Source organism: Heptranchias perlo, chromosome 33 (assembly GCF_035084215.1).
Source record: "Heptranchias perlo isolate sHepPer1 chromosome 33, sHepPer1.hap1, whole genome shotgun sequence".
NCBI classification, from domain to species: domain Eukaryota; kingdom Metazoa; phylum Chordata; class Chondrichthyes; order Hexanchiformes; family Hexanchidae; genus Heptranchias; species Heptranchias perlo.
The window spans coordinates 23,979,147-23,992,833 of NC_090357.1; the positions used below are offsets into that span (position 1 = coordinate 23,979,147).

The following is a 13,687-nucleotide window of genomic DNA, read 5'->3' on the forward strand; positions in this document are numbered from 1 at the left end:
TCTCCGTATCATCTGCAAACCTGTGGATCATTCCCCCATCACCTTCATCTAGGTATTTAATATAGATAGTAAAGAGCAAAGGCCCTTGCACCAATCCCTGTCAGACACCACTGCTAACTGGCCGCCAAGCAGATCCACAGCTATTGATAACAACTTTCTGCGAATAGGCATGCAACCAATTCTTCACCCACTGTAGCAGCTTCCCACTAATTTCACAAGATTCTTCATGCATCTGCTTCAGAAAAGTATCTGGATGACCCAAGGAGTGTCGTTAAGGCAGTGACCACCATAACCAAAGACAAGTAAGAAACAAAAAAAATGTTACCTGGGCAACCTGATTGAGAAAGAGACAGGAGCACTCAGGGCAATGTAGTGCGGGACAAATCACAAACTAGTTTTCAACAGGAGAGAGAAGGACACAGATGATAAAAATAGCTGTGCCCACATTTGGAACAAACACTCTTTTCTAATTGTTACCTGTCCTTAGGACAAGCCCATCCAATTTACATTATTGGTCATACAATTATGAAACTACCAAAAAAATGAGGGACTGGATAAAGCACTGGGCTTGGGCCTAAAGCAGTCCAAACTGGTGAGATGAAAATTTCCTCTATTGACTGTATGGTGAACTTTGGCTGACACAGTCCAGCTCTTGATGGGTCCACACCAATAAACTGCTCCGCTTTGGCACTACTTGCCAATCTCATCTGGAGAGACCACAGAATGGCTAATGTGTAAAAGGAAAAACAGTCACACTGACGCTAGAGTACCACTCAGATCATTCCTTCCATCGAACACTACCCTGAGAGGTGGCAGCAGATAGTCTGCTCCAAGACCTCGGCTAATCACCCTATACACCAGTAGACTGGGTATCACCAGCATCAGTTCCTCCCGCCTACACAGAGCAACACCTGCACAGCGACACACTGCACCAACATCGGCAGCCCAAATCTAACTTGTTAATCACTCTACCAAGGGTCCCCCAATGGGTTAATCAGTTCATCCAGTGAACAGCTGAGGCATACACACCAGGACGGCCCCAGGTCCGATCTCCAGTCTATGCTGAATCAGCTGATCTCAGCCAGGACAGCAGCAGAGGCACTACAATTGTCCTCAGTGCCCTTGGGCTAGGGAGGAGAATGGAAAAAAAACAAAATCGGCCAAGATGCCCACTTCTGATCGTTATCCAATGACCCGGCTGGCACGTGTATTAGTGTGTGCATTAGGTGAGGACTTGTTTGGACGGGGCTGTGTTGCTCCCCACAGTCAAAAGAAATCTGCAGACAAGTGAATAACGGCCATTCGGATGGGATACCGAAGGACAACTGGTCTGGTACCAAAACTCACCTGAGGAGAGATGGGGAGGGGGGAAATTTGATGGTAAAAATAAATTTTAAAAATCTGCACTGATATCTCAGTTATCTTATTCTCTCTGAACTCTCCCCAACCACAATCACTCTCAGTGTAGCTATTGTAGGACCAGAAATCTTGCCTTTAAAATGCAACCGATATCAATACACAAGAGAAGCCATCAAACATTGAGCCACACACAGTATTGCAGGCCAAGTGATAAAGGTACCTCATGATTGACGATCAGAGCCCCAAACGCTTCATTTTCTGACCCTGAAAAGAGAGATAAATTGCAGCTCTACAACCTCCCCTTGATCCATGAACCGCAGGAAGTCAACAACAATAAAGGATATAAAAATAAAAAAACAAACAGCCAGCCCTACTTAACCCTTACACTGACACTCGATACAAGGAGGTTTCAGCTAAATGCCTCTGGGACAGCACTGACCTTTATTTGGGCTTCAACTGCGATCTTTGGTTTTTCTGTGTATTCAGTCAGTCTGAATGACACTCTGGCAGCAAGATACCCAGGAAACACACCAATATTCACATAGAAACTGCAAAAGTCTTGCCTCCAGAAATTTTTTTTTGGAAGGGGGAGCAAAGTAGAGTTCATCAACAGAATGAAGAATAACTACCACGTACTTCTCTCTTACACCCCTCCCTCCCCAGTCAAATTGCTAATGACATTTTTGTCCACTACCTAGTGATGGCCATAAGGAATTAACCAAAAGGAGTTACTGACCCAACAGTGTGATGGAGTTGGATTATCAGTGGAGATTGTTGCAGTTCAATTTCTCTCCAAGTACTGAGGCAGCTGCACTGTCGGAGGTGCTGTCTTTCTGTTGAGACATTAAACCGAGACCCCCATCTGCCCTCTCAGGTGGATGCAAAAGACCCCATGGCACTATTCGAAGAAGAGCAGGGGTGTTCTCCCCAGTGTCCTGGCCAATACTTATCCCTCAACCAACAACACTAAAAAAAATTATGTGGTCATCATCACATTGCTGTTTGTGGGACCTTGCTGTGCACAAATTGGCTGCCACGTTTCCTACATTACAACAGTGACTACACCTCAAAAAAGTACTTAATTGGCTGGAAAGTGCTTTTGGATATCCTGAGGTCGTGAAAGACGCTATATGAATCCAAGTTCTTTCTTTCTCTCTAACACATTTTTACTGTGAACATTTTGACTACAGTTTCTGTGGACAGCATATATCGCCTACAAGGTCTACTCAGGCCTGTATCCAAGTTATTGCAGCCCAGGTCTAACAACCAATCTCCATCAAGGTAAATTGATTACTGGTGAATATAGAGGACGTGCACCATGTCTCCTCTCAATCCAAACAATGGAAAACAATCGCATTGTTAGACCACTTCGCACAGGCTAAACTATTTATTTACAAAAATGACACACCAAAGCCTCCTCTTATTCCTTGGTCTACCATGCATGATCTTGAAGTGTATCGTTCAGGGTGAGATATTACACATGGAATATGTGAATCTCAAAAAAAACTCTGAATTTAAGACTAGCAATTAGGACTGGGATATTCATCCCATGGAATGTCTTTGATATAAAGCTATTTTTGAAGCCATAAAGCAAACAAGATGTTAACAGTCCTCACACCTTGGTAGACAATAGACTAATAGGATCAATGGGCTAATAGGGACAATGAGCTAAAGGCCTTCCGCATTTCCATCAGACTGTTTTCATATTTGATCACGGCCAGAAAACAAATCACTTTCTGACCAAAACTACATCTATTAACATTTTAAACATGTTGCCCCACCATCAAAAAAACTTTATCTTAATGGATTCCGGCTCAAAACGAATCTCCCCTTTCTCACAGCCTACCTTCCATTTTCTATTCAGTGACAAGAACGGCCTCCAATTCAAATCCTAGGGAAATCACGCAGTTTGTAAATTGTAATTGCAGCAATGAACTGCAGTTTTTAGAACATAAATGCACCAATTGTGCTCATCTCTTTACTTCCCCTCCCCACTAAACTCAGTCCTCTCCACAATGAGGACAACACTCACAATTTAAACAACTGTGTTCCAGAATCCAGTGTTAACTTGCTGTCCTTTCACCTCTGGCACTTAAGTACAAATATTTCCCCTATTTGCTGACCAAGTGTTCTCCTTATGGGCCTGGGCCCATAATACCATCTGGACAGAAATTAATGCAAGAAGGTCGGCATTCTTTAAAGACATATTTAGTCTGTTTCTGCTGTAATGCTGATCGCCATTCCCATTGCTGCATAGCAAAGAATGTCCAAGGACAGGTACTGCAATAGGGTCGCTGGGTCAAAATCCTGGAACTCCCTTCCTAACAGCACTGTGGGAGAACCGTCACCACACGGACTGCAGCGGTTCAAGAAGGCGGCTCACCACCACCTTCTCAAGGGCAATTAGGGATGGGCAATAAATGCCGGCCTTGCCAGCGACGCCCACATCCCGTGAACGAATAAAAAAAAAAACAAGCACCTTACAAAGTCTCCCACTTTTAGCCCAAAACCTAAAATATGGTACTTGCTTCACCCACCTCAAAAGGGTGAAAGGCTGACTTCAACTCGCTCGCTGGGATTCCAACACGGGATATCCTGGTCCTGTGTTTGCTCAACTACCCAACGTCTAACCACAAAAAAACTGGAAACAATACAAACGGATTGGCATTTTCACCCAGACCAGAATAAAGGACAGCTGGCGCGGGAAATGAAAATGTAACAATGATGTAAAGCGTTCGTCTCAAGCTAGGGCTTCCACACTGTACCTGAGCCGAGAGGGTTCAATGGTGGCACTGGATATTAAGTGTTCCACTATGCAGTACCATCATCCCTCAACTTGAGTAAATCAAAATATTAAATTAGATGACAAGGTTAATCACATTGATTTACAACTATTTGATTTCTTATAAGGTTCCAATAATAAGACTCACTGAAAGAAATAACTTACATTATATAGTTCTTCATGCGGATGTCCCAAAGCACTACATAGCCAGTGAAGTACATTTTGAAGTGTAATCACTATTGTAATGTAGGAAACGGGGCAGCCAATTTGTGAACTGCAAGGTCCCACAAACAGCAATGTGATAAATGACCAGATAATCTATTTTAGTGATGTTGGTTCAGGGGTAAATATTGACCAGGACACTAGGGAGAACACCCCTGCTCTTCTTTGAATAGTGGCATGCGATCTTTTACATCCTCCTGAGCAGGCAGATGGGGCCTTGGTTTAACGCCTCATCTGAAAAACGGCACCTCCAACAGTGCAGCACTCAGAGTACTGCACTGCAGCGTCGGTCTAGATTATGCGCTCAAAGAACTCCAATCTTCTGATTCAGAGGCAAGAGTGGTGTCAATGAGGCAAAGCCGACACTGTTTTTTTTTTAAAAAAGGTATTTCATCTTTAAGTTATAAGAGAACAATACCAAAGCAGAGTTTGAAATGAGCAGTAAAATCTGGCATGACTAGCCCCTCACACATAAGAGCACTGCCCTCGCTGTTTGTTAACACCAGGACCAGTCAAGAAGAGCTTGATTGCCCCAAGTACCTTGTCTCGTCAATGAAAGAGACAATGATGGTGCTGCGGTGGGGACCGAAGAGAACATTTTGAAATTCCTCAGCTTTGGGCAGCACACCTCAGGAAGACAGGGAGCATTAACCAACAACTGTGAAAAGAGGGTCTGAAAACTCAAGTTCTCCTGAGAAAAAAGGTCAGGATTCAGGATTTAAAAGTGAAAACAGGACAAGACAAGGTGGATTTTAGGATGTTCTTTACGAGAAACCGTAGGCCAAGATTATACAGTTAACAAGCCACAAGTTGCTCCCTTGATGGCTCAGCCAGCAGCTAAACCAGATCAAAAATGGTCCCAGGTTTGACCCTGAACTGTGCTGAGTTAGTTGAGGCAGGTGGTAGAAGAGTTACAATTGATCTTGGGGTGGGGGCAGGAACAGCCAGTGTCCTGGCTCCTGGTCACTATCCCTGCCGGCAGTGTGTGTACTAGAATGTCAGGTGTGTATAGGACTGTGCTCGACTGTGATGCCCACTATAGTTGGCCACTACAGCTCGTTGACAATCACTGACCAGGATTACACATACATTATGGCCAAATGGACAAGGTACCACGTGATGACAGACACATATGGAATTGTACCTCAGCGATATCTTCATGGGGCATCAGAAGATTGCTGAGGAAAAAAAATGAAACAAGTTGAATGTGAGTTCTGGAAAATGTCCTTGACACTTAGTATTTATGATATCCTGGAAGAAGCAGCCAATCACCCACAACCATTCCAGAGAGTTGGAGGGTTTTTGTGGTTTGGGGAGAGGTGGAGCTGTACCACCCAGGCACCGAGAGCAAGGTTGGGGGCGGCGGGGGCTGGGGGGGGAGCTGCCGACAGCAGTGATTAGTACACAACTTGAATTAGACTGGTTAAATGGACTTTTGTTACTAGTCTTAAATTTTCATTTTAAAAATCTGTAGAGTCGATAAACAGAAGCAAACTTCAAAACATGAATTATATCTGCTTAAATTAAGCAGGGGTTACTGTTCCCAACTGGTCACCACATTTACAGGAACAGCAATGTTAACGTTTTTTTGTAAAAAGTAAAAATTAAATTTAAAATGTTAATTTATTGTTGCTATTTTATATTCATTTCCCTCTACTTCATTCGGTTACCAATACCACACCTTCTTGCTATGTTTCTTTTCCAGCCAAAGATGCAGGCACAAATTAGCTCCTAGGCCTCCGACCAGGCCATCGACAGGGTCCCTCCCCTCTCCGACCAGGCCTTCGACGGAGCTCCTCTCCAACCATTCTCCAAGAGGAGTACAGGAGTTCCGTGACACAACTGCACTCCGGCTCCAACAAGCAAGCGCCTTGTCCTCCACAAAAACACATGGGTCAAGGATTTAAAAAAACGGCCATTTGACCCATTCAAGCTCATCCCATTGTACCCTACCTCACCCACTATAGCATTCAGCTGCATTTAGATGATCCCTACTCTTTTTTGTCTCTATTACTGTGCCTGGCAGTTAGCTCCAAACATTTATCCATCTTTCCATGAGGCCATTCTTCCTAATATTAGTTTTAAAACATTTCTCACTAATTTGTATTTATGTCCCCCTGGCCCTGCTTCAGTGGTTTAATTTGAAGTAATATTCTTCCACTTCCACCTGAAAGCATGTCTGAGGTCAGGAACTGGACGTGCTGGGAATTTGGCTGAAAAATAACATCCTACTATCCTGCAGCTAAGTGCACTACCTGAGCTCACCACTCCCACCCCTGCTTTGTCTACAATACACAGGAAATGCCCTGGACTCCTGATACTTATCTTACAAGGGCAAAATCCACAGCAACTTGCATTTATATAGCGCCTTTAACATTGTAAAACATCCAAAGGTGCTTCACAGGAGCGTTATCAAACAAAATTTGACACCGAGCCACATTAGGAGATATTAGGACAGGTGGCCAAAAGTTTGATCAAACAGGTAGGTTTTTATGGACCGTCTTAAAGGAGGAGAGCGAGCGGTTTAGGGAGGGAATTCCAGAGCTTAGTGCCTAGGCAGCTGGAAGCACGGCCCCCAATGGTGGGGCGAAGGAAACTGGGAGTGCGCAAGATGCCAGAATTGGAAGGATCTCGGAGGGTTGTAGGAGGTTACAGAGATAGGGAGGGATTTGAAAACGAGGATGAGAATTTTGAAATCGATGTGTTGCTGGACCGGAAGCCAATGTAGGCCAATGAACACAATCGGATCATTTCTGGCTGCTGGACCGTCCCCGATGACTGTGAGGACTGCGCACGTACACGGTTGACCTGTCGCTCACCTGTAGCCAGAAATAATGGCGACTGTCAGCACCAGAGGCAGCCACTTATACTGCTGTCCTGGGTCTCCTGTCTACTAGGGAAAAATAGATGGGTCAAAGCATCTTTGCTGACAACAGCGCCGTCCCAATAACCGTACAGTTCTACCAATGAAGTGAGGGCTCCAAACGCCTGCGATGCTCAAGTCCTTCATTTGGTGAGCCATACCCACAGCAACACTCCAACAGCAGATTAATGGCCCCCACTCTCGCCCAGCCACACGTTCATCTGCTAATTACTTGTATGTTCACATCTTTATGTCAGTTTAACATCTCATTACTCAGCAACCACAAGAGTCTAGCCAGTGGAAATATCACACTTCAAAGATCTTCAAATTGTCTTAAGCTGCAAATATGGAATGAATCATTATTTCGAATAAGCTTGATGGAAAGCACACTTCTTGCAGGGACCTCTTCAGCATCCATTCCCGACAAATGGTATCAATCAAAAAGCAGCAAAAAACAGAGAATGATAGTCTTCTTCCAACTAGTATAAAATCTGCGACCTCGTATCACACACCATGCAAAAGCAAGTTCAACGTTCACTTCTTTCTGAGCAGCGGGAAGCACACAGTGACCGGCTGCTGATTCAGTGCCTCACCCCATCGGTATTTGAACTATCTTTCTCTGCCTCATCACTCACTCCAGCACAGAGACATTTTTCAGCTGTCCACAGGACGTCTAACATACACTGCAATCGAGTCATGACAAAAGGCTTTCAAAGTTTGTTGCCTGAACATTGCGGATTTTCAGTAAACCTCCCCTCCCCAAGAGTGTACTGGGTCATAGGAACATTTGGGAAATGCAACAGGTGATCACAACTTGTGCATCCAACAGGCTGCACGCTTTGGTCTTTGTTCATTCAGACAGTGCAGAGAATCAGGATTTGTCTCTCTCAACTTCAACTATGTTCAGCTCATGTCTAGTGTTGCCAACCCTCCAGGATTGTCCTGGAGTCTCCAGGAATAAAAGATTAACCTCCTGCTCACTGCTGCAAGCAACACCTGGGAGAAAAATCATAGGGGCATTAAAAAGTGTTTTTTTCATTTTCTTTCAACATTTTTGTTTATTAGTTATTAAGATATTGGTGATGGTCACCCAATCAGATAATGAAGAGTCTGTTCACTTCCTAATCGGAAGGCGGTGCATTGTGAGGATGGACTTGTCACGTGACCAATGGCGGGTGTGTGTGGGCGGTGTGGTTGGAGGAAGGAGGTCATGTGATGAAACCTCCAGGAACAAGTCCAACCAAAGTTAGCAACCCTACTCATGACATGCAGGAACAATACTGTTACGATTCTGCAACTGGCCATCACGTTTCAAAGGTCTCAGGGATCGTGACGTATGCAAAGAGTTGAAGGAACACATGGAATTACTTACGATGGAGGTATGTCCGTGAGGTGCAAGATTCTGAGGAAAAGTTCAAATCCTCCTCTGGTACATCTGTGGAAATAGAAGACAACATATTGGTCAACTTAATCATTCAATCACTACAGCCTCCAACATGGTTAACACGGAAACTATAACAAATGAACCTTTATAAAATACTGGTTCGGCCACAACTGGAGTATTGTGTCCAGTTCAGGGCACCACACTTTAGGAAAGATGTGAAGGCCTTAGAGATGGTGCAGAAGAGATTTACTAGAATGATTCCAGGGATGAGGGACTTTAGTTACGTGGATAGACTGGAAAAGCAGGGATTGTTCTCCTTGGAACAGAGAAGGTTGAGAGGAGATTTGATAGAGAAATTTAAAATCATGAAGGGTCTAGACAGAGTAGACAGAGAGAAACTGTTTCCATTGGCGGAAGGGTCAAGAACCAGAGGACATAGATTTAAGGTGCTTGGCAAAAGAACCAAAGGCTACATGAGGAAAAACTTTTTCACACAGCGAGTGGTTAGGATCTGGAATGCACTGCCAGAGGGGTGGTGGAGGCAGATTCAATCATGGCTTTCAAAAGGGAACTGGATAAATACTTGAAGGGAAAAACTTTCCAGGGTTACGGGGGTGGGGCAGGGGAGTGGGACTAGCTGGATTGCTCTTGCATAGAGTTGGTACGGACTCGATGGGCCCAATGGCCTCCTTCCATGCTGTAACCTTTCTACGATTCTATAACTTGCATTTATACAGCACCTTTAATTTAACCAAATGTCCCAAGGAGCTCCGTAAATAGGCAGAAGGAAATGGACGCATAGTCAGGAAGGGAGACATTAGGAAGGGCGAGCAAAAGCTTGGTTGAAGAGGTGAGTTTTAAGAAGCCTTTTAATGGTGAAGAGAGGCGTGGAGAGGGAGTTCCAGAGAGTAGGACCAAGATAAGTAAAGGCTCTACCACCTATGGTAGGGAGGAGGGGATGCTGAAATCAGAGGAACACAACATTCAGGAGGGGCGAGAGGCCGCAGGAGATTGCAAAGATAGGGTGCAGTGAGGTCATGGAACAACTTAGAGGCCAGGACAAGGACTTCAAATGTAATGCTTAGGGGGGACAGGGAGCCAGTGTAAATTAGAGAGGATGGGGCTGATGGGCGAGTGGTACTTAGTGCAGGACAGGATACGAGCAGCAGAATTTTGGACAAGTTATGGCAGATGGAGGATAGGGGACCAGCAAGGAGTACATTGTAAATGTCAAGTCTGGACATGACAAATGCACATGTAAGGGTTTCAGCAGCAGAGGGGCTGAGGTACAGGCGGAGGCGAACAATGGAAGTAAACAGTCTTAGTGATGAAAGTATATGGGGTTTAAAGTTCAGCTCAGAGTAGAAGAAGTGACTCTAGAACATGACTGAGGAAAACATGGCCTTGATTGTGTCTTCAGCCAGCTGCACTCTTCGAAGGCTGGGAGTTAGGAGCTGTCTGTTAGGTCCCAGCATCCAGAGATCAATGGAGTGGCACCCGGGGCAAAAACCGAAGGCACAGCCATACCAGTGAAAAGGAGATATTTTCAGGCAAAAAGTATTTAACACAAGGCTTGCTGGTCACCCCTTTCCCTCCCTGCCCCCGAGAACTGCTGCAGCAAGTCTCCGCCCACAAGCAAGACTCCCCGACAGAGATTGGGGAAGTCCATAGGCTGTACATAAATGACTCTGGGGCCGGAAATACAATCGGGTCAGCAAGGCATCTCCGGGATGGGCAGAAGTCTCGCCCCTCGAAAGATGCACCCCGACTGGGAGGTAACCTTAGGCCAAAGGAGACTCCAGTTGTAGGGCTGGCAGAGGAGTTGACCTAATTCCTTCTGGTCATTCTTTCAGCTGGACAGAGAGGCAGCTGAATGTGTAGAACAGAATTTTAAGGCTCTGGGTCCATCTCCCTTCATCAACGGAACAGACCTCGTCTCTGCAAGGTATGTTTTGCACCAATATGACCTCAGTTGGCCTGTGTCTTGCATTTTACTCGAGCTGAATCAGTTGAAGTTTGATGGAGTCAGAGGTCAAATGTGGCCTCTTAGTAAGGAAGCCCAGCACTTCACTGGGTACCAATGCACATGCATTTGTAAGGCTGTACTCAAGGCTAAAAGAGTTCTTCATCCCATCATAAATCACTCCTGGACTCTCACGATCACAGGACACTGAGAGCTGGATTTCACTTACCAATGAGTTGTTTTTTCGGTGTGGGAGGGGCAGGGAGAATGGACTTATTTTGTTAACCAGGTGAAGGGTGTGAGTAAAGAGAAGTGGTACCCAATTTCAGAATCAAACATTCCCAGGTTTTAAAAAAGGTGAAAGGTGGACTAAGATCACACAAGAAGGATGTGGAAGGTAAATATTCAAAGGGACCCGGTTTTTAAAAAAGTTTAAGGAGACTACCAGGCCCAGATGGTATGCATCCCAAAATACTGAAAAGAAATAGCAGAGGCACTAACTATAATTTTCTTTGGAAATGGGAACTGTGCCATTGGATTGGAACATGGCAAATATTGCACCCGTTCATGAAAGGGAATGGGATGTCAGGAAATTATAGGCCAGCTAGTCTTAACACAAGGATATGTTGGCCATGAATGGAGATCCGGAGGAACGTGGAGCAGTTTGCTCAGCACTACAAATGAAGGTGAGAGGAACTGTAAATGGCCCCCCAGTCTATATCAGGATCACCAATGTTCTACTCTGATCAGAGGGAGAAACTCAGTTTCAAAGAATTTTGTCAGCACATGATAAACCTATGGATCCTGGGTCAATTGAAACATTCAAGACTCAGTCTGATAAATTTTTGTTGGGTAAGGGCATCAAGGGATATGGATCAAAGGTGGGTAAATGGAGTTGAGGTACAGATCAGCCAAATGGCGGAACAGGCTTGAGGGGCTGAATGTCCTATATTCCCTAAACAGACTGGGTCATCAGGGGAAAACACCAAGCAGAGGCTACACATGGAGAAGAGGAGAGAAGAGAACAAAAAGTCATCAGATTCACCCATCCTGGATTGCTCCCATAGTTCTTCTTGCTACAGGTTACAAAGTGGCATCTAGAGACACCCAGAGCATTCATCTGCTCAACCTCTCAATCAAAATTAATATTTTGATGAGATATTAAACCAATGTTAGGTGGATGTAAAAGATTCCATAGCATTATTTTGAAGCAGAGCAGGTGAGTTCTCCTGGTGTCCTGGCCAACATTTATCTGTCAACCAACACCATCAAAAACAGATGAACTGTTCATTTATTGCAGTGCTGTCTGTGGGGCCTTGCTGAGCACAAATTGGCTGCTGCACAAAAGTGACTACACTTCAAAAGTATTTAATTGGCTGTGAAGCACTGGGTGGCCTAAGGGCATGAAAAGGCTATAAAATGCAAATTCTTTATTTCTTTCTACAGGGAAGGTCAAAGACTGAAAAGGAGCTCTCTGGATGGCTTACATTTAAAGACTGTTTCTGAGCCAATCAGAATTGAAAGGTGACCGATTCCCCCTTTTACAATGAGTCAACTGACCTCATCTATGGAGGGCAAAATTAACCAGAAGTCTTAATCCTGATCTTGATCCAGCAACCCCTCCTAGAAGGTGGGCATGTGTGGATATCACACGAAAACAGGACTGAGCTCAACTGTGATGGGCTCCATAGTCAATAAACCTGCCAACATGCATAGTCAAGGCACAACTTAAGCAATCCCCAATTGGGTAAGGATCAGAGAGCAACTAGCGCTGATGGAACCCTAACCCAGAATGAGTCTATGACTTCAGGGGAGAAAACTGGTGCTAAAAAAAAAATCAGAGAAGAAAAAGATTGAAAAGGGCCATAAATTTCCAGAAACACCCAAAATGATATTGTACCATTCTAACCCAGGATGTACAAATGGAGAATTAGAATCCAAACTAAGAACTCCAGCATTTTCCATTCAGAGTTATACTTGGGTTGCATTTCATGTTGGAGACTTTGATTTTCTTGATATCTATTTCCTCCCACATTATGTTTACATTGCCTCTAGCTCCAGGAAATGTCCTGCATTGTTCCTATTGTTTGACATTGGAGATTTCTCCATGATGGTACAACATAGAATGGTTGGCCAGTATTCTCAGCCAAGAGAGCCTCACCAAAACCAGCACAGATATATATAGTCAATAACATGGGTGTTTACTAGGAGCGGTTATTATTTTTGACACAAAGAGCTGGATTAACATCACTGACCAGCAACCTTGCAGGCAACAGTTTAGTAGAGGGTATTAACCATTTTCAAATAAAAACAGTACTGAATTTGGGGAGGGAAGAATCATGCAAGATGCAGAACAATGAGCAGAGGGAAGATAACGGTGTCAGAAGACTAGGCACAATACTGCACAAGATGTATACATTCTTGTAATTTCAGAGCAATGAGATGTCAGTTCTCAAACAAGCCTTTACTTCATCCTTTAGCATTACTGGCTGCAAGCAGACAATTCAGAGTAAAGGATTCCATTTATTACTAAACCCCAGCCAATTACTATCTCGCAGTAATCGCCATTTCCATAGTTAGGCTTGTTTCATGATTGACTTGCAACTCCGTTTAAAGCAATTTGAAGCTGAACCAGACCATTCGCAACCTTGGCGTCCTGTCTCACCCCAAAATGAGCTTCCGACCACATATCTGCTCCATCACCAAGACCGCCTATTTTCCACCTCCGTAACATCGTCAGTCTCCGCCCCTGCCTCAGCTCATCTGCTGCTGAAAACCTCATCCGTGCCTTTGGTACCTCTAGATTTGACTATTCCAATGCTCTCCTGACTGGCCTCCATAAACTTGAGCTCATCCAAAACTCTGCTGCTCGTATCCTAACTCGCATCAAGTGCCGTTCGCCCATGACCCCTGTGCTCGCTGACCTACATTGGCTCCCAGACCAGGAAAGCCTCGACTTTAAAATTCTCATCCTTGTTTTCAAATCCTCGCCCCTCCTTATCTCTGTAACCTCCGCCAGCCCTACAACCCTCAGAGATCTCTGTGCTCCTCCAATTCTTGCCTCTTGTGCATCCCCGATTTTAATTGCTCCAGCATTGGCGGCCGTGCCTTCAG

The 13,687-nt window shown here is 44.6% G+C and overlaps 1 protein-coding gene across 4 annotated transcripts in view; it reads right to left on the reverse strand.

Moving 5' to 3' along the window:
• pknox2 (pbx/knotted 1 homeobox 2) overlaps positions 1 to 13,687 on the reverse strand; it is a 343,270-nt gene that overhangs the window by 265,613 nt on the left and 63,970 nt on the right. For all 4 annotated transcript variants that reach the window (XM_067971059.1, XM_067971057.1, XM_067971055.1 and 1 more), the window contains exon 2: positions 8,599 to 8,661. The gene's annotated coding sequence lies outside the window, so the exon portion shown is untranslated. The remainder of the gene's footprint in view (positions 1 to 8,598; positions 8,662 to 13,687) is intronic.